Below are 23226 nucleotides of genomic sequence, written 5' to 3'. Positions count from 1 at the left end.
CACGACTAAAGTGTATAATACAATGGCCTTCAGTGTATTCTTGGAGTTCGACAACCATCTCCCCTAGCGCCAGGCAACGGCCGACCTACCTTCTGTCGCTGAAGATTTGCCCATTCTAGACATTTCATAGAAATGCATCACATAATATGTGGTTTGTGTGTCTGGCTTCTCACACTTAGCATGATGTTTCCAGATGCATCTACACTGTAACACACGTCAGAACTTTAGTCCTATCTATCGCTGAGTGTAGTTCACCATTTGGACAGGCCAGTTTTGTCTATCAGCAGTCGTTGGACATTTGGCTTGTTTGGGGGGCTCTTATGAATAACACTGTTATGAACACTTCAAATGGAATCTCCTCTTGAGACCGTTTTTACTGTCTTGCTAAATGTGACGTTCCATTATGTGAGCCCCCTGTGCTCGGCCCCCTTCTGGGAGGCTTAGCACCTCTCTATGCCACAGTCCTCCACAGGCTCTCATGAAGCCCTGGCTGGTGGCTCTGCCCCAGGGAAAGCTGTGTCTTCCTCCTCTTGCCTCCCAGCTCAGTGGCTGGAGCCTTTGGGACGTGCTGCAGGACAGTCTCTCTGCGCCGGCCCAGACTTTGTCCTCGAGACAGGCGAGCTGAAACGTCTGTCTGGGAAAACCAGGTTGCAAGTTGCCCTACTAATTTTCTTTCCCCATTCAAGAAAGAGAGAATCATTTAAATCATTTAAGTTGAAATCGCTGCCACCTGACATAACAACACTATCAAAAGCACAGGCAATATGGTTTTTCCTCGCTGTTCAGTGAAATGGGTCAAAATGCCAGGGATTGGAAATAGTTGTCTCAGTATTAATAAAAGTCTATAACCCTCAGAAAAATACTGTTTTCAGGCTCAGTTGAAATTTCCATGAAGACCTCTTAATGTTTAGGCTCTAAAGAAAATCCTCTTTTTAATATATGATGGATATGACATGGTTGTGAATTATGAATTTTAAACAAGGGCTCTCCCATCCTGGCCTCTGGTGAACATGCCGGAATACCCCTAGGTCCAGAAAACTATATTTTAGGGACTCCTGACTTTCCTGGAACCTTCCTCCAAACCCCCGGGGCCAAGTGACTCCTCCTGCTTGTCAGCCCTGCCCCCTTCTGAAGGGTGGAGCAGTAGAGTCACCAGTGCTCGCTGGAGGTCCATGTGCGACCACCTTGGGAGCCGGCCTTTTTATGGGGCCGGGGTCTCTTGTCCTTAGGAAGGCCCCCCACAGCGGCCTCAGTGTCCTCGGTTACCACTGGCCCTCTTGTCTCCCTCCTTCCTTTATGTGATATCTTCATCTTAAAATAATCTCCTCCCTACCCCCTCACCCCGAGTGCAGTGGACCAGGGGCAGATCTGAGGGCCGAGGATGTGGCTTTGGGTCTGACCCCCAGCTGGTTGTTAAATCCCCCCGGGTTTTGAACGTAAACTTCAACACAGGATGCGATGTGCCTCATTCGATGCTGGGGAAGCCCAGGATGGGTGCTGTGCAGGCACAGAGGAGGGTGGCAGGGTGGGCGTCTCCTCTCCCTTTATTTCTAACAGACAGGCAACCACCCTGCCACCTGAATGTCTAAGACACTCAGTTTACACCCTCTTGCATTACTGACACTGGTCCTTGTGGGCAGTGACCCCTTCTGTTCTCACTTCTTCAGCGCCCCAGCTCCCGGCAAAGGCCTGAACGTCCTCGGGATGATAAGAGACCCCGTGGAGAGTAGGTCACGGATGGCTGTCTTCTCCTCTGTCTCAGGGAGGGGGGTCACCATGTACTGTGACCAAATGTGGAGACTATTCAGACATAAGGACCAAAGCCACACCTGAATCAATTATTTTTACAGATGTCAGTGTCTACACGCTCTCTACTAGCCCTCCTTTTACAGGTAGGAGGAGAAATTCCTTAAATCATCCGTGTGCCATTTCGTGCTGCCTCGAGGAGAATGAAAATGATGAACACGCTGCGGTTCCCATGGAATAAATAGTTCATGTAAAGCCAAAGTAAGTAAGGTAATTTGCAATATGGATTTTTCCCTCCGAGTTATTAGAATGAACACAGTCAGCACATTCGGCTTCCATCTCCAGCGATACATTAAGTTAACAGCACTCACCTCCAGCCCAGCTCAGGTTGTGGATGGGGCCTTGCGTTTGCCTCGGCAGTTTGGGCTGGCGGAAGAGGGAAGTGTAGGGGAGGTTCTGGATGTGTGAGCTCAGAGAGATGCTCACTGGCTGCCTGCTGCCTGCAGCACACAGCCAGCTGGGACCAAGGAAGGGGGTGGTGCCTGCCGTGGCCACTGTGCCTCCCTCCAGCCCGTACCTCAGGCCTGTGCTGCTGACTCAGGGCCCCTACGGGCCCTGCTGTGCCCTGCAGCAGTAGGTATGAATCATGCCCCTCACTCACCTGAAGAGGGACAACAGTGACTGGAAGCTAATGCTCACAGGTCCTGGTCAGGCCTGTGACCAGAGACGTTCACCCATGTCAGCTGGGCTGGGCATCCAAGGGGGTGAGGGGCAAGGTGGGCAAGAAGGAAAACACATGTTGCAAGAATCAGATGCATAATGTCCTGCCTGGCTCCAAAACAAAAGCTGGTCCACAGCTAATTCTGTAAGATATAAGGAGCCCAGACTATGAGGGGTGGGCAAAGCCATGGGTACTGCCTCTCTCTGGGCAGCTCGCCCATCAGTCTCCGCATTCTCCGTCTCTCTAAGTGGGTGAGTCTGCACTCCGATCACGCTATGTTTATCTCAGCACTCCCCACCGCCTAGCATTATTGTATGCTGTGATAACATTTTGGTTCCATCAGCCAGGGCACCATGAGCTTCCCTTTGCTTTCACTGAAATCATGCAAGGGTGCGTACACAGCATCACACACACCACTGTGGAAAAGCCACCGGTAACTTAGAGGGCTCAGGTCGGATGTGTCCTGTTTCCTAAATGAGTCAGGAAGCTCCCTTGCAGCTCCCAGGCCTGGGTAGGTCTTGCTAAAAGCCCTGTCCTCAGGATCTGAAGACGTGAAGGGACTCTATAAGCAAGAATATTCTAGGGTCTTTGGATTTTAGTGCCTGTACTGCCAGAAGTGCCCCTTCCTCTTGCTCTGCATAACCCACTCTCACAGCTATTTGCTCTACATCCTGAGCCTTCCGGTCTCTCGTGCAACAGTTCGCAAGGGTGAATCCAGCACCTTCACCCACGTACTGAAGTGCATCATCGCGCCCTGTGTTCAGGAGCCCTCCTTGGCATGAGGAGGACTGATGGGCTCTGGCTGCCTTTGTTAGGGATGGACCCCCAGTCATGAGTGCCATCCCCAGGTCGACACATTCTCTCCATTTTAAGCCGCTAATGCCTCAATCCTCATCCCGTGCTGCCAAGAGCTCCTCCCATCCCTGTCCCCCCCCCCCCCCCCCCCCCCCCCCCCCCACTNCCCCCCCCCCCCCCCCCCGCACCTGACGGCTTCTGAATTCCTTTGGTAGAGAAGCCACCTTCTTCAGAAGCATGGACTGTGCTCCCCACCTGGGCTAGGGGAGGCATGGATCCCTACAGAGTGTCCGGGCAGGAGTAAAGGCCTCCGGTGGGGGTGGGCCTGCCTGGTGGAGAAGTGCAGGATGGTCAGGATGGGGTGGGGCAGTCAGCCAGAGGGCTGGTGGGGCCCTACCAAGGCAGGGCCTGGGGGGCCTCCTACTTCACTGGGAGGAAGGGAGGGAGGGAGGGAGGGAGGGGATGGATGGAAGGAGAAAGGTGGGAAGTGCTCAAGGGTTTTGAGCAGGGGAGCAGGTGATGTTCTGATTGTGTCTGAATTGTGTACACACTCATACTTGTGAACCCATTTCTCAGCACGGTTCCATCTGGTATTCATAGGACTGTCACCCAGCAGATGTGGCTGCTGAGGAATGCAATGTTGAAGTCACTATCTGATCACTACAGACAATGCCAGGACTTTAGTCATCGAGGTGACAGGATTGATGTTGGAGAATTCAGGCACAGGTAAGCTTCCACGCTGAGGCTCATGCACGGGACGCCGGCCTCTCTTCGGCTCTCACCCCAGGCAGGCGGCGCCTCGGCTGTGCCCCGTCCTGCACAGTGAGTCTGGCACTGAGTTTTCACTCGTAAACCACGCCATTGACAAGCATGGCCATAAAACTTCATTGTTCCTGATGGCAGTAGTCTGTTTTTTTAACCTTTGGCTTCCTTTCTTTTCCTGGTACTTTTATACATCTGGTTCTGGTAAAGTAAAAAGATTCACTCCATTTACAACTGTACTTTCTGCTCAGGCTGGGGCTTCCCTTCACCCCCTACTTCCAGCTCAGGCAGGACAGTGCCCACCAGGTACTAGGGCCCCCCTGGGTCCAGCCAGGATGCTACCTGAAGGCCACTGCTTAGAAGGGGCAGTCCAGCACGCTGTGCTGTCTCACACGGTCCCCTAGTGTGCCGTGGGTCTGCGTGCTCCACCTATCAATACTGTTTCCATCCCCCACTGTGTCTGCTTGTGTTCCAGCAGGATGCAGAGTCTTCAATATGTAGGAAGCCCCTTACTGTAAGTGCTCCCCAAAATGTAGCTGTGGAAAGAGGAAGGACGGTGCAGGAAGACGAGGGGCCCCTGCAAGGCCCACAGGGGAAGCAGCTCAGTGGAGCTGAGAAAGGGTGAGAGAAGTGGAACAAAGCCTCCTGTCCCTCGGTGAGGGACTTCCTGTGGGTCCCTTACCTGCCAGCAAGCACATCCTTCCTTCCTGACCACACAGAGAGTGCTGGGCAGAGCTCGGCGTCCCTCAGGCCGGGTCTTGGGCTGTTCTTCAAGTCTCATTGTGCAACAGGAAACCTCACAGTCAGGCAGACACCAGCTGTGGCCCACACAGATTCTTAGAGATGCAACTGTGGAGCACAGGCCCATGGCCAAACGCCACCCAGACTGTAGCAAGCATCGCTGTGAGCAGTGTTCTGGGCCATCTCAGAGGCCCCTGACTCTTCCAAAGAGGAAAGGGACGTCCTGATATCCCCTCAGAAACATAACTTGCCCAAGTTTCCACTGACCTACATGACTCCAGACCTCTATGACCTTGTGGGTGTAAACGGACAATGCACGTAGGCCCAAACACCCACACTACTCCACACATGCATGCTCATGTACCACCATCGGCACACACAGAACCTAAACACACAACCCATATGACACACCATACTAAGCACTCCACATACTTCACCACATACATGCAAACATGCATGTCCAAAAACATGATAGAAAAGGAAAAACATTAAAATATTCCAATTTACTAGTAGTGTTCAAGGAAATAGAAACTTGTAAAAATATGAAATTGGCCACATTAAACAAAAGACTACCTTGTGTGTTGAAAAGAAGGCTCCGCAGAGTCAGACTGGCTGGGTTAAGCGTCAGCTCTAAGTGAGGTGTCAGCAGGCAAGTGGTCACTTCTGGGTCCCCTCCAGCTCCTCCGTGATGTGAGGACAATAGCACCTACTTTAGAGTGGTGGTCGTGAGAATCTAATAGGTGAAAATATGTGATGTTCTTCAAACAGTGATGGCCACTCGGGAGAACTAACACACATTCCACTATCACAGTCATTCCATAACTGCAGGGAGCGGCAGAATGAGTCCTCTCGTGGCCCTGGGTGGGAAGGTGATTTGACAAGACCCTTATCAAACTCTGAAACACTGCCATCCTATACCACTCAGGAACCCCTCTATCCTGAGGACACACAGAGAGAGGGGGTCACAGACTTATGTGTAAGCATGTTCATTGAGCATTATTACTAGTGAAAGAAAGAAAACATGGAAACAGTGTAATTTCTAGACCAGCAGGTTGGTCACGGGGCTACCTGCCTGGCTGCTCAAGCAAGAAACCTTGAAGACATCCTTCGTTCCTCCCTCACAAGCAGTTAACAGCCAAGTCCCGTTCCTCATTCCTCCCACCTCCAGCCCCCAGAGTCTGACCACTTCCTGCAGCGCACAGCCGGTGGGGCTCTGCTGGAGCAGGACTTCCTTGGGGAAGCCACCCCACCCCTGCCCTGCTGACAGCGTGATGGCCTGTCCCCTTCCATCACACTCACCACTTTTGTTAATGGCCGATTCCTACTTCTGCCCCTTCCACCAGGTGAGGAGCCCCAGGGAGCCAGATACTGCCTTTCTTATTTACTTTTGGACTCCCAAAGCCTACAATAGTGCCTGGCACACATGAGAATTTCGGACTGAGGACAGCGCGTGAAAGAAGGGATGTGATTCAGCCCTAAAACCATCTTCTCAACAAAGCTGAACAGCAAAATGCTCACGAATACAGTACTATATGAGCAGAATGTCTGCACACTGTCTATACAAAGTTAATGTTATTATCCACAAATAAATGTGTAACAACCCAGACAATAGGCACTAAATCATCAGCAGTGGCCATTTTCATTTTTTCTTTACATTCGCATGTACTTTTCAGGTATTTGACAACACACACCTATTTTTCTTTGTAACAATAAAAAGAATGGGTAAAGATAGCACAGCAAAGATCTAGGACTTTTGAAATGAAGCATAACCTGAGTGCACGGGCTGGCCGGTTGAGGTGTCTGTGAAATTCCCACATTCGACCTTGGCCGAGACACTGCCTATCACTGCAGTCTTTTCCAGAGCAGCTCCGCACAACGGCCGATGATTCCTCCAGTAGATGGGCTCTTCCTCCCTCGTGGGGACCTGTCAGGGCAAGTGCAGTGGAGATGACAGCTGGTGGCTTCCGAAAGATAACATAAATATATTTTCTTTTTCCTAAAAGAAAAAATTCAGAGTGAAATGGTCTTTTTTATTTTATAAGTCACTGTACACATTCGAGGTAATGTTGTAGTGGCTTTTCCTGAAGGACTTAGTCCTATGTCCCCAGAGCAGCTCTCTTTATTGTCCCCGCCAACTGTTCAAAGGTGCTGATGTGACCGTCCCCACAGCGGAGGCCCTGAGTGCCTCTAGGCCAGGTCTCCTGGGACTTGGGAACACGCACAGGCTCAGGGCCCAGCACATAGATGGGGGCCCTGGGACAGATCTAGGGAGGTTGGGACCCAATGGAAGCGGTGTCTAGAACTTGGGACAGTGGTTTCAAATCTTGATCTGAACCCTAGTTTGGGGGGATTTCTTCTACAGTCTGGATTCTCAGCCCACCAATGTCCCGGAGGACAAGTTGGAGTGGTCATGCATCTCTGTGAGACAGTTCTGAGGACTAGTGAAATTCACAGCATGGCACCTGTGGTCAAGCAGGTTTCTGGCCTTCAGTGCTCCTGTATGGAGAGACCACCACGGCCTACTCATGGAGTCTGTGGCTGGGTTTAGGGAGTGGTCCTGGAAGGTCACCTCAACTCTCACTCCCACTGCCTGGGACTCAGTATTCTAACAGCATCTAACCACCTAAGAAGTGGGCCAGTGGGAAGTCGTTATTCTGACCTTCTATCACAGGTCTCTCTCTTAAGCAGATCACTGAGTGAGGACAGGGGAAAGAAGTAAGGCTGTTCAGCCCTGAGAAGAGTAGAACAAGGACTGGGTGGTAGAACAGAAAAACTGTCACCTATCGAAGGACAAACTTGTTCATGTGGCTTTCCAGGGCAGCACTGGAGTCAGTGGTGGCAGTTCTAAAAAAAGTCAGATTTCTGCTTCACTGAAAAGAACATTCTAAGAACAAAAAGAGACCCAAATACTGCCTTACAAGGCAGCACTGAGTCACCCGTGACTGAATATTTCAGTGGTGCTGACTGATCAGAGGGCAGGAAGAGGGGGATTCCTGCGTAGAAACTAGACAGATCGCCTTGAATAACCATCCTAACTCCCGGGACCAAGATTTCTGCTGATTGACCTTTTTGTTTTTTTCTTTTAGAACTGCTTGAAAACAATTTATAGTTTCTCCTTGACACCACTTTATCCAGACATAGCCAGAACTGCAACTGCTAAAGGTCTCCATCCCTTCTCACCCCAGTGGTGGAACTTGGTCTCAGGACTGTCTATCTCCTCACTGCAGGACAAATGCACGGCGTGGATCCTGCTTTCCCAGAACAAAATCAAAACTCAAGCTCCCAGCCTCCCTTGCAGGAAGGATGAATTCTTGACCCTTTAAAGACTCCCATTCAAGACAGGAATGTGGAAGTGTAAATTGAAGTGAAAGTGGGGTGGAGACAGGGGGAGCGGAAAAGGGAGGAAAGCCTGCTTGCTGCCTCCGAACTTTCTGGAGTGTTTTGGGTGACGGCAGAGACATCAGCCTTCAGTGGTGGCGGCTGCTGCCCAGACGAAGCCAAGCCAAGCCCTGGGACTGAAGTTGCATTCATTTTAGCAGAGGTGGCACATGCAGTCAAGCAGGTTTCTGGCCTTCAGTGCTTCTGCGTAGCAGGACTGCCAGGTCCTACACATGGAGTCTGTGGCTGATTTCAGGGAGTGATCCTCGAAGGTCACCTCAACTCTCCCTCCCACCTGCCTGTGACTTAGTACTCTAACTCCATGTAACCACCTGAGAGAATGGCTAGATGCTCACTGGACCCGTGTTCTCTCAGTCCTCAGGCACACAGAGCGGGATTGCCTGTCCCAGCTCCCCTTTCAGCTGGGTTTGATCACCCAGCTGGGTTCTGTCCAATGGTGATAGATTGTAGATCATCTCCCCTAAATCCTCTGGCGCTGTTTCGTCTCTCAGCAGGATCCAGTGGAAGACAAGAACCCTAGAGGAAGGTGGAGGCACTAGCAGCAAGGAGGGTGGGTCCTTGAGTAGCCAACTGGACTGTGCCGTGAATGGGAAATAAGCCTCTTATTGTTTAAGTCACTTTGGGGGTTGATATGGGGTTGATAGAGGGTTAGCCCACCCTGACTAACACACTTAATAAATCCATTTTCTGTGGAACCAGCCAAAAATATTTTATTTGTGATGACTAAGAGCTCTGAATGTTTCACTTCCCTACTTGATCCGCCCTCACGAGGTCTGATTAGGTAGTCTCATCTGCAGGTAGCTCTGGTTCCCTCCGAACACGAGGCATTGGGCTTGACTTGCTGTGTATTACCTGCCCTGCTGAGTGGGCTCCAACTCCCAGCGACCCTCTGAATGATGATGTCCACAGTGCCCTGTCCTGCAGACTCATGCTATGGCTTTTTTACGGAGTCAATCCATCTCATACTTGGTCTTCCTCTCTTCTTGACTCGGACCTCTGCTCTAATGCAGGACAGAAGGGGCGCAGCTGATGCCCCACCCCAGCAGTCACCCTCCTTCTTCAGCCCCAGGCCACAGAAGTCTCTCCAAGGAAGAGTCAGCTTCTCCTCCACTCTGCTCACTGCAAGGCCTATGGCTTCACTCCCGACTCCCAGCTGGAGCTGAGGAAAGTCAGGTCTGCTCTTCTGAGTGCCTCCAAGCTCCATAGAGGGAGTTCCGCCCTTCCTCTTTACCATAAGGGGAAGCCAGCTCTGAGTCACGAGCCCAGAGAGCCCTGTTCGAGAAAGCTACCTCGTACCCACTGAAATCAGCTCTGACTCAGTACAGCAGGAAACCTTTGGCATCTCGGGCCTGTTCGCCCCTTAAGTACCCCACCCACAAGGCAGGCCCTGTGGCAGCCACGTCTGTATCATGTGACTGGCTCCCCTCACAGTGGATTGGATCAAGACTAGGCACGTGATCCTAGCTGGGCCAATCCCATATGTCTTCCCTGAAAATTGGGCAGTTTGCAGGGAGCTGCCCAGAGGCCCTCAGTTACGCAGAGCAGCAGTCAACTGATGAAGGGTGGGCGGTACCGTGTAGCTCGCCAGGTAGACTGAGGAACGGGCTGCAGGAAGCCAGTCGGCTAACAAAAGGAAACCAGCAGAAGAAAGAAAAGTTGAGTGAAGGCAAAAGGAATGTCCTTTAGAACGGCTGCATCCCAGGCTGTGGGTCCACAAGCAATAAATTTCCTCTAATTCGCTGAAGCTCATTCAAGTTAATTTCTAAAATCTAAAAGGAATCTACAGGAAGAAGTAGAAAATGTTAACCCCACCGATCACCATCTCATGGAAACTAGGCACCTCCTGGCTTGTCGTGAACTGGGAAACCTAAAAGTACTCAGCCAGGAAAACTATGGAGGTTGGCTAGACCTCCTCAGACTTATTTGTAAGTGGAAAGGACACGGGACACGACCTTTTTTTCTCCACTCCAACAACCTCATGTCCAGCAGGCCATTGCAGAGAGCCCAGAGAGGTGGGCTGACTTACCCAGCTCCCAGGGGCAGCCTGCACTGGGTCCCTGATCCTGGTTTCATCTTCCCTGAAGCCAGAACAAGTTCAACCCCAAACCTTAAGTCTCCTTTAGAATGCACGTCCCTTTCCTGCACGCGGCCCTGGGACGCTGCGGCCAGGCAGGAGCCATCAGGATCAGCACACACGTGTTGCTAGGCTGGCCAGAAATGACGCGGCTAATTCCCCTCGCCCCGCAGGTCCCGCCGCTGAGACGCCGCGCTCCCTGCGCACGTGTGCGCGCTCCGGCGGCCGACGGAGCAGCTGCAGAGACCGGCTGCCAAGCTGGGCGCCCACTCCCCATCCACCCCTGCGCGGCGGGGTGGACCCAGCCAGCCGGGCCTTTCAGAGTTAATTAGCTCTCATGCATATGGATGCCACCGCGATTGAACACAGTGGAGAGGTCGTAACCTGACCTCGGGAGGCGTGCGGGAAGAAAAGACTACTTTCTCAGCTCCGTCCCTAATTGAAAGCGGAGTGGTCCCGCCAGCGCCGTGGGTGTGACCGCCGCCGCCCTATTTTCTCCCCCAGAAGCTGCTCCGAGCGTGCGGGGCGCCTCGCCCGCGTTAGCAGTCCCCCTAATGACCTGCGGGTCTGTGCAGGCGGCCCAGCCTTCGTCCCAGGGCACTGTCGCTGTAATGCTATCTGCACTGGGAATTTTTATTCTGCAGCTTTCCTTTTCCGTGATGGTTTTCATTTCCTGTCTTTCAGAGCTGGAAACATTTATGGAATATCACATGGTTTTCGTTTACACAGGAAGTCAGCTGCAGTGCTGAGGAGATACCGACGGACTTTCTGTGTTTGTTTTTTAGGTCCCTCGCTCCACCCTCCCCAACCCCCGCCCAGAGACAGACAGCTTGCAGCGTTTTGTTTTGAAATAGTTTCCCTTTTTGATCCAAAGTCACGGTTCTCCGAAGTGTTCTGTGATTACACACAGAAAGCAGCAGTTTATTTCCGACACGTGGTAATCACTTTATGTGAAGAAAGCTCTGCATGCAGAGATGCTTTTGCTTTCCCCGGAGCTAAGGAGGGAGCCCTGAGGCGTGAGCGAAGAGCCTCCAGGGCAGCCGCGGAGAGGCTGAGAAGCCAGCCCGGACTCTGCGAGGCCCAGGCCGCCTGCGGAGTTCGGTTCACAGCCTCCCGGAAACAGGGCCCTTACTGCCCAACAACCTACTAAGACCACTCTGCTTAAACCTGCACAGATCAGTGTCTTCTCCAGCATCCCCTACACACACATCCAAAGGACCACAATGTATGTCTCTTCTCTACCCACCCCCAGCCATTAAGAGAATCTCAAGGCTTTATAACAGAGATGGAGAAGGATGTGGAAGAATTTGCAATTTGTTCTTTAAGCTCCGCCCTCCGGTCCCCGCTGAGTTAGGAACTCCTGACTGGGAGCACCCACAAAGACAGGACTCTAGTTACCCTGTCTCCTTCCCCAGTGTGGTTGCTTCTCACTCTCCACCCGCGTTCTTCGGGCCACCGACCACCCTTGGCAATAGCGCCACCTCGTGGCCAGAATACCTTTCCAAGCATTTCTTTATCTCCCTTTTCCAGGAGTGTGAGCAGTCCCTGTGGTCCCATGGAGACTGCCTTTAAGAGCCAGGGTGTTCAGAATTAAATCAAGGCTTCAGAGGAGGGACCACCGAGGGTGGAAGTGGTCCCTCCTTCCTTTCTTCTTGTCCCTGAATGAGCTGAAAGCACAGCGGACTAGAGGCTCTCCTTTCCTGTATTCCACAACATACCAATTTCTTTGATTTAAAGCTAAGGTCTAATTAAATGGGAAATGACCTTTAAGAGAGAGAATTTAGGCACCTTTTAAAGGGTGAACCAGTTTATTGCCTTTTCTCCAGGGTAACTGGGCCCCCAGAGAGGGCATAGACACAGACACAGGGGGCCCACCTGAGGTTCAGGAGGGAGAGAGCCAGCCCTACAGAGGCCATACTGCAAGGGCAGGGGCCCCACCCCCCGCCCCCATGCTGAGAGGAGGAGGTGGTTAGGTGGTGGCTCTGGGAGGCAGGGTAGGACAGTCCTGTGTCCATTTCAGGGGTGGGCAGGGAGCACTCAAAGAACATCAAGTCCCCGATAGGCCCCAGGCCTCAGGTGTCCCTGGCAGCTGAGACCCATTTAATCAAGGCTCTCTGGCAGCCTGGCCATGACCATCTTCTCTCCCTCCTTTCCCCCAGCCCATAAAACCAACAGCCATCTGTGTGAACATGAGTCCTGCGTTTTTATGGGCTGCCTACTGGCGGCTACAGGACAGGAGGGGGACAAAGGCTGATTGCTGCAGCCCTTTCAGTCTCCCAATATTAAACTGTGCAATGTGACCCGTTCTTGGAAACCAAATATTTGCAGAGACACCCAGAAGCCACCTGGCTACCAAATCTCTTGATGAGGTGGGCTGTTGGTGCTGTAAAAATCCCGCCTGGGGATTTGTTCAGCTTCTGAGGGGTCAGCGGGCAAAGCTCCCCTCCATCACGCAGGGAAGTCTGGCTCCTGCTGCACAGGCAGGCCTGGATTGGTGTGTGCGCAGACTGAACTTCACCAGGGCCTGGGAGCTGAATGAAAGAAACCCTGTGCCTCTGTGTGGGGGGTGGCTCTGGTCTGTCTGAGGCTCTGTTTTCCTCCCAGGAAACTGCATGTACCTTCTGTCGCTCATTACCTAACTGAGGAACTATTTGAGTCAGCATGGTGCTTCTCTGTGGTTCTTCACTTCCAAATGAGCAGTCCACTCCACGATGTACCGACTGATTTGGTAGGTTCTGAGAGGCGGCTTCTCACCCTCTCTTTCTCCCACGCAGCACTCTTCTCTGGGAGAATGGAGTTTACTGGTTTTGAGGGGCAGGCAGTCACAAACTTAATTACTCCACATTCCAACCGCTGCCTGCCTGTTGGGTGTTAGGGTGGTAGTCCCAGATGCATCACGAGGGCTCTAGAGTGGCATATCCTATCTCTGCTCAGGACTCTGCCTGGGTCCTCTGGCTTGACCCCCTGGAAAATGGGAGGATTTGCTGAGGGAAGAAGTTTTGAGAGAAAAAAATCAGATGCCCAGTCCTGGCTGAGGCTCACCCAGACGGCACTGTCTCTCCTAGAGAAGTTGGGCCCCGAACAGGTGAGTGGTGGCATAGGCAGGCCTGAACCTCGGGCCTGACCATCCTGCTATCCTGGACTCAGCATTGTACTTATTCCTGTTCCATTTACATTAAAAAAAAGCCTTCTGGTAATATGCCAGACTGAGATTACATAATGATGTTGTTTAGCAGCAACTGTGTCATTCCATGCTGTTGACAGTAAAATAAATTAACGTAATAAACATAATTTGCTCAAAAACAGCTAAGGAAAAGCAGATGGTTAGCACATTTCAGCAGGACCTGTTGGTCTAAGTTTGCACGGATGTTTAGATGCTGTGCTGCCTGCAACAGATGCTTGCCTGGGTCCTCAGGTGATGGGCACAGGCGATTCAGGGTGGCCTGGGGGAGGGCTGGGCCCACTTGGGGTGTGGGCAATCAGTGCTGGGTCCTTCCCTGGATGAGGGGGATGCACAGCAGCCATTTGCCTAGGTCCCAGCCAGGGCTGGCCCAGGATGGGAGCCCCGAGCTGCCTTCCCCTGCCTTCCACAGGGCAGAGCCCATGTCCTCTCAGCACCCAGGCCATTAGCATGCGCAGCCCATCCCTGCCCAGCAGCTGTCCTTTGTGTTCCCAGAACAAGCCAGCTTTCTTCCTGGGAGCATGGCACTCCAGCTTCTGCCCATGAGCTTCCCTGTGGCTTCGAGGGCCAGTAGGCCTCCGCTGGGTACTCCGAGTGGGTGCTGCAAGTCCCCTAAAAGAGAAGAAAAAGTTATTTTTGCAGAAGGAGGCCCTGGCTGCCCCATGCCTGGGAAGCAGGGCAAGGAAGAGGAAGGTCTCTTTCCTCCCCAGGTTGGAGGGGATGGGCTTCAAGTCTTTGCCATTTCAGCTCTTAATGGCCAGGACTTGCTTCTTCCTCCAGCTCCTGTGTGCTGCCTGCAACAGGTGCTCACCTGGTCCCCAGGTGACCGGCACGCAACTCAGCATGGCCTGGGGGAGGGATGCCAGGCCTGTCACTGAAAAGGGGGTGCTTACCAGCATTCAGACAGGAGCACACACGTTCTGGAAGTGCTTGTACTGCTTGTACAAAACCTGAGGGTTGGTCCTGGAGATTTCGGAGATGGTTCAGAAATTTCTGGTGGGAGAATTTGGAGTAGGAGTCCCAGGTATCTATGGAATAACCAGGAAGACAAATGCCTAGTGTGGGACAGGTTTCCTGCCCGCCACATCCCAGCAACACTGCACCAGGAGCCTGTCTGAATCCGTCTCCTCATTTCCTGAGTGGAATTGTTGTGAAGACAGGGTATGACTGTCCAGGGCTTAACACCATGCCCTGCCTGTGCCATGCACCCACTGAATGGCCGAAGCTGTGAATCTCAACTGCAGCATCCAAGACTGTTTCATGGGAAAGGCAGCATTTCCCCTGGGGCCAGAATAACTTGAACCTCCTCCTGACTGGCTTCCTGCTCCATCCCCGTCCTCCACCCACAGCTCTGTTCTTCCCCTCAGATACCTGCTCCACCAGGCCAGGCTCTCTGCGGAGCAAAGGCAAGATGGAGTTCGAAGGCTCATGAGGAGATACCGTGCAGAATAAAGGGGTGAAGGAGCAGGAAGGGTCAGGGAGAAGCTTCAGGCCAGGAAACTGGAGCGGGGGCTAGCAAGTGCAGCTTTAGATAGCCTGTGCTGGCCCATGGGGGAGTTCTACCTACCCCTGTCCTGGTCGGTCCTGGGGCAGGGGTGTGGCCTCAGGTCCCATGCTGGGTGGATCTGGGTGGCATTGCAGCTAGAAGCAGTCAGTCAGCTGATTGCTCTCCTCTCAGCAGGTTCTCTCCTGAAGGGAAGCCAGGCGGTGCCCCCGCAGGCCACCCCAGTGCAATGGGTTCCCTTGCACTTGGAGCAGTATGCCCTACTCTGCAAGGCTCTGCCTACTTTGCCTAACTCATCACCACCCCCCACGCCCACCCCAGCCACTCTGCTTTCCAGATCCACAGAGGAGCCAAACTTTGCCCAGTGTTCTGCCTTTTAGGACTGCTTAGAACATACTGACTTCCTCATCTGCCTGTGCTGGATTCTTCTTGCAATTCAGACCTCAGTTCCAATGTTAGCCAGCTTCCCTGGACCTTCTACTCTAAAGCAGCCCCACCCCATTCATCACTGTCCACACAACATCTACTTTGTCTTGCATAGCCCTCTTTGCTGTCTGCATTTGGTGTTTCCTCTGCTTTTTGCTTATCTATGTACGTTTGTGGTGTTGCTTTCTGAGGCCAGTGGCCCCTCTGATGTGTTTTCCACCGTGTTTCTAGAGCAGTGCTTGCTGCGCACAGTAGGCATACAACACAGATACAATGCGGTGTGAACGCATGACCTGGAAGGGCTGGAGCACTAGAATTTGGTAGCCCAGTGTTCTGGACAAGGCACTACCCACGTTTCAGAAAATAAGTGGCTTTTCAGAAGAAAAGAATGCTGAGTGTGTGTGGGCCCAAGAAAATGTAACGGGGAAAGAGATCCAAAGCCAAGGGCACCACACACATTGAAGGTATTTATTTATTCCTTATCTAAACCTCTTAGGGCTTTTAGCATAACAATACTGTGATGTGCTCACATGCTAATGAAGGATAGTGGATAAGAGCCTCTTCTCCCAGCATTCCTTCTCTCTGAGTAGTTTTTAAAAACTCCTTTGGCATAACCCTGACCATGTGGCTCACTTGGTTAGAGCATTGTCCCATTGTCCCCATGTGCCAAAGTCGCGGGTTTAATCCCTGGTCAGGGCACATAAAGGAATCAGTCAATGAATGCATAAATAAGTGGAACAAAAAATGGGTGTTTTTTGTTCCGCTCTCTCTGAAATCAGTAAGCAAAATTAAACAAAAAATTCTCTAGCATGAAAGGCCTGCTTTTGTGCCTAGTACAGGCTTAACTGTTGGCAATTAGTTGTTACCAGCAGGCTTGGTTCTAGAACATTCCAGCACCTTGCTCTGTGGCCTTGGACACTTTTCCAATGTAATTCTTAGACTATTTTGTCGGGGCACTGGGAGGGTGTATCCATGCAAACTTCTTGCTGATGTCTATAAACATGTTTCCAATTGATACTTACACTTCAGAAACAAGCAACCTCCCAGAACCACACCTAACAAGAACCTTAAAAACTCCCAAATTTCCAGTTATCCCTAATGCCCTTAACTCTCGGAATGTGGCCCTCTCAGTGCTGTACGTGCCGTGCTAACAAATCATCCACAACTATTACAAAAATCTCCGTCGGGGCCGTGGCAGCTGCGGCACAGATGTTCTGCATAGCAGCTGAGCATTGTTTAGTATCAATAAACACCATCTCCGAGACATAAAACGTGAGTGTGGAGCTAGAATCAGTGATAACAAGAGCCGCGCAGATCATTTGCAGGGAAATGGAAGAAGGCTCGGGGCTGCAAGGGGCCCCTCCCTCCCACACGCGATGCCCCATTTCAGAGCACACTGAGTTGTAGGTGTTGAGTGTTGTTAGGCCCCAGGCTCGAATCTCTGTGCCAAATGGCCAGATTGCTCCCTAGAAATGGGTGCCTGGAGTTGATGCTAAACCCAAACTCCCCAATTTGTGGTTCTCTGGGTCCACCCTTTGGTATTTATCTTGCATGTGTCGCCGAAGATTTAACTCTGCAGGTGCTGATTTGGGAAGCCGCTCAGTCTGTGCTCAACTCCCAGCAGATGGTTTAAAAGAAATAACTCCCAACGAGATGCCATCCTTCCAGGATACCCATCTAGTGTCTCGCTGTCATTTCTGCCAGAACCTCCCTTTAGAGATGACAAACTGCCACATTGAACCCCAGGGTTCACCAGAGGTTCCTGGGAGATGATGGAGCCATTGGCATGACAACCAGCGGGAGGCAATGAAGCCAGTGCCATGTGTCAGAATGCCATTGGATGTGGGCCTGGAGGGGAGACGCGCTGGCCTGACGCTCGTTTTCCACACTCGGGAAACTGGTGCCCCAGCAATGACAGGACTGTTTGGGGCATGGGGACAGGCAGGAGCAGCAGAGCAGGACCCCAGGCAAATGTGGTGCTCGGTGCCAATATCGAGTCCTTCTTTGGTGGTGCCTCATCTTTTAAGTGTAAATCATTGCAGGGTGATTAGATTATACTCAGTTAAAGGAAAATTCTTTAATTAATATTTTACATTAAAAAAATCAACACAAGAAGCAGTGCATCGGCCCTGAGACCCTGATTTAAGAGGTTGCCAACCCTGTAATATGGGAAAGACCGTAAGGTTATAGACCAGACAAACTCCAGGAATACGTGTCCCTAGAACACAGGAGTTCAGGGGCTCCCATGGGCTCTAGAAGGGCTAAGATTCCAGAGAATCTTGCTTGGATCCATTCCAGTCCATTTCAGGGCCAGCTGAGTTGTTGTGTGAGTCAGATTGTCATGTGTTGCAGGGGCAGGTCTGGGGCGGACACCTCCCACGGATTGCCTGCACCGGGGTGATCTGAGTCAGGGGCGGCCTTCTCAGGCCTCTGCTGGCCCAGACCAGGGAGGCTGTGCACATTCCCTGACCTATTATCACACTGTGACTTGTCTCCTTCAGTCTCTAGCACCAGGCAGAGGACCTCTCTAGGCCTAGGCAGATGTCCTAACCCTGCCCTGCCTCGCTCTGGGAGGAAGCCCCCTTTCAAAGTCAATGTTTCCCTTGCACTGAGCCTTCTTTCAGTAGACATTCCAGGTCAGCCCGAAAGAGGTCAGGCCTGATGGCCTCACTTTCTGTAAGGATAAGGAGGCCCAACTCTGCACCAGCCTAGGTCACCAGGGACTCATAAATCCTGTCTCTGCCAAGGCCCCACAAACAGCAGCATCCTGCTCATTTTGACGCTTGTTCAAGTACGAGGCTACGTGATGCCTTGTCGTCTGTCTTCTGAGCATTACCCGTGAGGCTCATCCCTTCTGAGGCTCTGTGGCTGAATGTTTGCTGAAATGCTGATGCAACTTCCAGGAAAGAAAGAATTTCAGAACTGTTTTGACTAATGAGATTCTGCAAACTTCTCCATTAAGTTTCATTCGCCGTGTTTCAAAAGAAAATTATTTTCCAAAGTGGCTGGTCTGGAACAAAGCCTTCAGATCCTGGCCACTGTCGCTCTGCCCCTGTGAGCCAGCTTTAAGGAATGGAAGCAGAGCCTGCCCCAGCATACTGGAGCCCACAGAGCAGCTGGTGGGAGGGGAGCAAGAATGGACGCCTGCGTGAGTACAGCCTTCCGTCTTCTCACAGATGACTGTCCCAGAGTGTGGGGGTTGCTGGGCTCCCAACACCATGGTGGTTGATGCTAAGACTCATGGATGCAGGTCTGGGAACAGTTGTCATCATTAGATCAACATTTGTGAAACATCTGCCCCACATGGGCTCTGTGCTGGGTGCCACAAACACTAGAAAGAAGCCACCACTTCTGCTCTTGGCACATACGAGAGGGAAGCTGCCTCTGGCCCATCGGAAAATGCCTTGGTGTGGGTGTGTGGCATGTGGCACGTCTTATTAAGAGCATCTTGGGTAGAGAGAGCAACCCATGCTTCAGCCAGGATGGCAGATGCTGGTGGGTGAGCCTCACCATGGTTCCTCCCCTGGACCATTCAGGTAAGTACAGGGGGAGGTGCTGACTTGGGCTCCTGTGACTCCCAGGTTTGACCAGATTCCCGTGTGTGCAGTCCGGCTGTTTGTGGGCCAGACAGGGTCCCCGGAAGGCAGGAGCTTCAGCCAGAGCTCTGCTCCTGGGCTCTGGTCGAGTGAGCCAAGGCAGGGGGTCGAGCCCACAACCGAGCACTGCCCTTCCTTCCTGAGCTTCTCCTGTTGGTGGTGCAGATGGGCACGCTAGGCACACACCTCTGCCACAGTGAGGCACGAGTTGGGTGTGCTAGGTTTTTAAGTGTACTGGATTAAATGGGGCTGAATTATTAATGAGGCTTGGGGCTGAGGTTGGGCCTTCTGTGCTGGGTAAGAATTGGCTTAGGCCGGGATTTTCCTCTCCTGGCTCCTGCTTACTGCTCTTGGAAGACAACTGGGCACTGGTTCCACCCCCCGGACCCAGGCCTCACCCCAGGTCAGGAGCTGCAGGCCCGGCCTCGGCCAGGTCTCTGGACGGCTCTCCTCGTGGGTCCTGAAAGCAGCACATACATTTCCCCAAGCCTTGTGGGATTAATAAATGCCATTTAAAAATAATTAGAAGTGATTGATAATTAATTTCAGAAATAGTCCTTGCCAAACAACTCATTAAATATAATCTCCCCAGGTGTCAGTTCTACTCATTGTCAGGCTTTCCGGTCTCATGAAAAGTAGTGCTGAGATTGGCCAAAGGTTGCAGTCAGAATCTGTGCCATTTTCAGCTGCCTTCCCCATCTACAGGCTGTCTGATGTCCCCGCAGAGTACGTCCTGGTTCTCTTCAGGCTGGACTGTTGGGGTGAGGGGGTGGCAGGTGGGATCTAGCAGGACACTGGGTGGGGGACACCTTGGTTTTCTCTCAAGCAACTGCAGGCAAAGCTGAGACATTCTCATTTCTATGCTCATGTCCTGTCTGATTGTTGTTCCTGATTGCTGGGCACAGTGCTGATGTGGAACGAAATTCGAGCAGACAGGACTCTGCCTCAACGGCAGTCCGTGCGTCAAGCAGCAGCTGAGGTTGCCCAGAGGCTGCGGTCAGCTCAGCAGGCAGCCTGGGCCCCCGTCCTCTGGGTTTACAGCAGAACGGTGAGATTTCTGAGGTGGACTCGCATCACTGAGTGACTGACTAGTGAGGGAGGGAGACAGAAATGGTGGCCATGTGTGCCCGGCAGGTGTGCCAGAAGGGATGTCTTTGTGAACGGCACGTTCTTCCTCCTCTCCGCATTTTTGCTGGCAGATGACACAGCTTGTTCCGGGTGTGTGGTCTCCTGGGAGCAGAGCTGGCCATGACGAGCCAGCCACTGGAGACCCAGAGAAGAGTGACACAGGCCCCTGCCCTTTGGTGACTCAGAATCTAGCTGGAGAGCTGAGGTATGTGCCGTGGGGGAAATAAAAAAAACAAAACCTTCTGTTGACAGTGGAATGTGATGTCAAGTGAGAGGTTTGAACCATGATTCCTGTAAAAGTCCAGGAGAAGGAGAAACCCTTTTGTTTGTGATTCTAGAGATTCTTTGGTGAAAGAAGATTTGAGCTCTCTCCTAAAAACATGGGGGAGGGCCACAGACATAAACATCCACAGGCAGCACAGCACAGGGCAGTGGGACCTCGGGCTCCCCGCAGGGTCGGGTGCGGAGGACTGCGGGCAAGTCAGGCTGGAGAGGTAGGTCCGGGCCACACTGTGCTGGACTTCAGTCTGACCGAACATTTGGCTTGAAAGAAGTGATGAGATCAGAGTGTGAGTCCAGGACTCTTACAATGTAAGGTATTATAGGGGAGCTTCTACAAATCCCATACGTGGTGCTCCAGGAAACTCTGGTTATGGGGCACAGAAGAGTCTCCTCAATCTGTAACTCTGAGCTACCAAAGGGTACACTGTACTCCAAACTATTGTTAGGTGTTTGGCTACAAGTGACAGAAAAGCCCCAACTAACAATGACTTAAGGATAATTATTTTCTCTGACATTCTAAAAATTCAGAGGTAGACAGATCAGGGCTTTGGTGGTTGTCCATGGTGTCAGGGATCCAGATTTCTTCTAGCTTGCTGATCTGCAGGGCATGCCTTTTATTCCCAACAACTCCTCATTGTCCAAGATGGCTGCTGCTACTCCAGCCTTCACATGTCACTCCAGACAGAAGAAAGAAAGCAGAAATGAAGAAGGAGTATGAAAGACCAATAATGGCCATGAATTCCTTGATAATTCTCTCACTGAGAACTGGGGGCTGTACCCTCTTCTCTTCAGTAGACAACTTTATTCACTAGACAATAGATGCAATGATGTGCTATTTTCTAACCCAAGTGTTAAGAAAAGTCTCTAGGAATATTCTCCCTGGAAGCCTTGACTGCAGTGCAATACGCCTGATCCCCCAGCTGCCGTGCTAGAGAGGCCATCTGTAGGGACTCTGGTTAGCCCCACTTTCCAAAGGACCGGCTAAGTGGACAGAGCCATCTGGGCCCCACAGACCAGCCCCCCGACTAGCTGAGTACCACAAACTGACCCAGTGTAGTCTCTATGTGAGTTTCATATCCACAAAATTGTGAAAAACAATAAAATGATTGTTATTTTAAACCACTGATTTTAGGGTAATCTTTTACGCTATAATAGAAAATCAGAACAATAGTTACTACCTGAAAGTGGGTTGCTGCAGTAACAAAAACCCAATACATGGCCTTGGCTCTGGAACAAGGCATGGAGGAAAAGCCGGGAGGATCTCAAAGAGACTGCTAACGAGAGGTCAGAGGACAGTGAGAAAATTGTTACCAATGTCTGGATGGAATGCTTGGGAGCATTATCACCTGTGGTAACATGGGAAACAGAAAGAGTACCCAGTGAGCTCCTGGGTCTGGCTGAGGAGACGCTGGGCAGGAGATAGAAGGTACCACTGGCTTCTTCCGACTGCCTGTGATAAACAGAGACAAAAGAGAGATGGACCAAGGAAAGGACTGTTAAGGTGCAGAGCAGAGCTCAGAGAAAGTATAAAGGGTCCAGGACTTTCTGTGTATGATAGTGAACTTCATTGTCTCTTCATTGTCTCTCAGCAAAGTATCTCATGGTGAGAAATGGCTTCAGGACAAAGATCGAAATCAGGGAACTTTGTACAGCATGGCCTCAGGGTGACAATCCAAAGTTTGCATCTGTAAGACTTCTCATAAGACCCAAGAAAGAATAAGGATATACTTAGTGGGGCTTCTAAGAATATTCAAGGCGTGTCTTATACGCTTTCATAGACAGTAGGGCTTTAGAACATTTTAAGACTATTTTCCTCAACAGCTTCTGACTAAGAGCCTACTCAGGGACTGGAGACGGAAACCTGTGCCTGGCCAGAATTCCAAACTGCTATGGGTCAATTGCTGATGAGGCTTCCTCTCTTCTCCCCTCTTGAATGGAGGGCATTCAATGGAGTTTTCCTTTCCTAATATCACCATTGTTTGTTGGATGTGTAGGGGCCATGGTATTCTTTCTCTCGTTCACAGGTCTTCAGGAGGAAAGGAACCAGGCATAAAGAGCTGCTCCTGAAGGAACACCCAGATGGACCTGATTCTGCTTTAGAAAATGAGATACTGGGCCTTGAACCCGAGCCTGAAGCTATAGTGGGGAGAGGCTTTTGGAGTTCTGAAATTTCTGTATATGGAATGAATATAAGAAATTAGTGCCAGAGAGTGGGTGGCAGATGCAATATACAGCAACAATTCTTTGACACTCACCCACAGTGCTCTGGGTTTTTAACTGCATTTGAGGGTTTTTCATTTGAGGGGACTCTGTAATCTAGTTTAAATGCAAATGAAACATTGAAGGTTAATCCTTGCGGTATACAAATCATCTATCAGCACTTTAATTCTAGAAAACCCAAGCTGGACTCTGAGGGATGACAAATTGACAATATTGTAGGGGGTGGTGGGAGAGATAGAGAGACAGAGAGAGTTAGTTTGAGAGAGAACAACTGCTCAAGAGTGACCAGACTCCTGCATGCACGTCTCAGCTTTCTGTTGAGGCTTGGAGGGCTCCCCTTGCTGGGGAAGGGGAGACAATCTAGTGGACTCTGCTGTGACCCTCGTGGAGGTCACAGGTAGAAAGGGCAGAGGCAGCAGTCTCAGAACGGCAGGTGGGTAGCAGGGAGCTGAGGGGCATGTGGTGAGGTGCACATCCAGTGACAGGCTATGAGAAGCAACTCGGAAAAAGTGGGTTTTCTAGTTTCAGGCATTTCTCTGAACTCTTTCCATGGGAGGCTGCACGTCTGCAGGAGGGGGAGGCCCGCGAGCCCTTGCGGGAGCAGCATCCCTTGTGCTGCGTGCTCCCTTTACGTTATTCTGATAGCTCTGT

General features: G+C 51.5%; 1 long non-coding RNA gene across 7 annotated transcripts; it reads right to left on the bottom strand.

Moving 5' to 3' along the window:
- Positions 1-609: 609 nt before the first annotated feature.
- On the bottom strand, positions 610-10908 carry LOC118980549 (uncharacterized). Of its 7 annotated transcripts, none has more exons than XR_005065122.1 (4): positions 10191-10908; positions 4367-6761; positions 3927-4225; positions 610-630 (listed from the first exon to the last, which is right to left on the bottom strand). It is a non-coding gene; the product is annotated as an uncharacterized LOC118980549 (long non-coding RNA). The 7 variants fall into 7 exon arrangements; XR_005065126.1 differs by lacking the exon at positions 610-630 and adding an exon at positions 8194-8196 and having other exon boundaries at positions 3901-4225; positions 4367-6726; XR_005065127.1 differs by lacking the exon at positions 610-630 and having other exon boundaries at positions 3901-4225; positions 4367-4560; positions 4707-6761.
- Positions 10909-23226: the final 12318 nt, after the last annotated feature.

This window comes from Sturnira hondurensis, unplaced genomic scaffold, assembly GCF_014824575.4.
Source record: "Sturnira hondurensis isolate 20B ecotype Veracruz unplaced genomic scaffold, ASM1482457v3 Scaffold0022910, whole genome shotgun sequence".
Classification (NCBI taxonomy): Eukaryota; Metazoa; Chordata; class Mammalia; order Chiroptera; family Phyllostomidae; genus Sturnira; species Sturnira hondurensis.
This window is presented reverse-complemented; position numbering and strand designations above follow the sequence as displayed.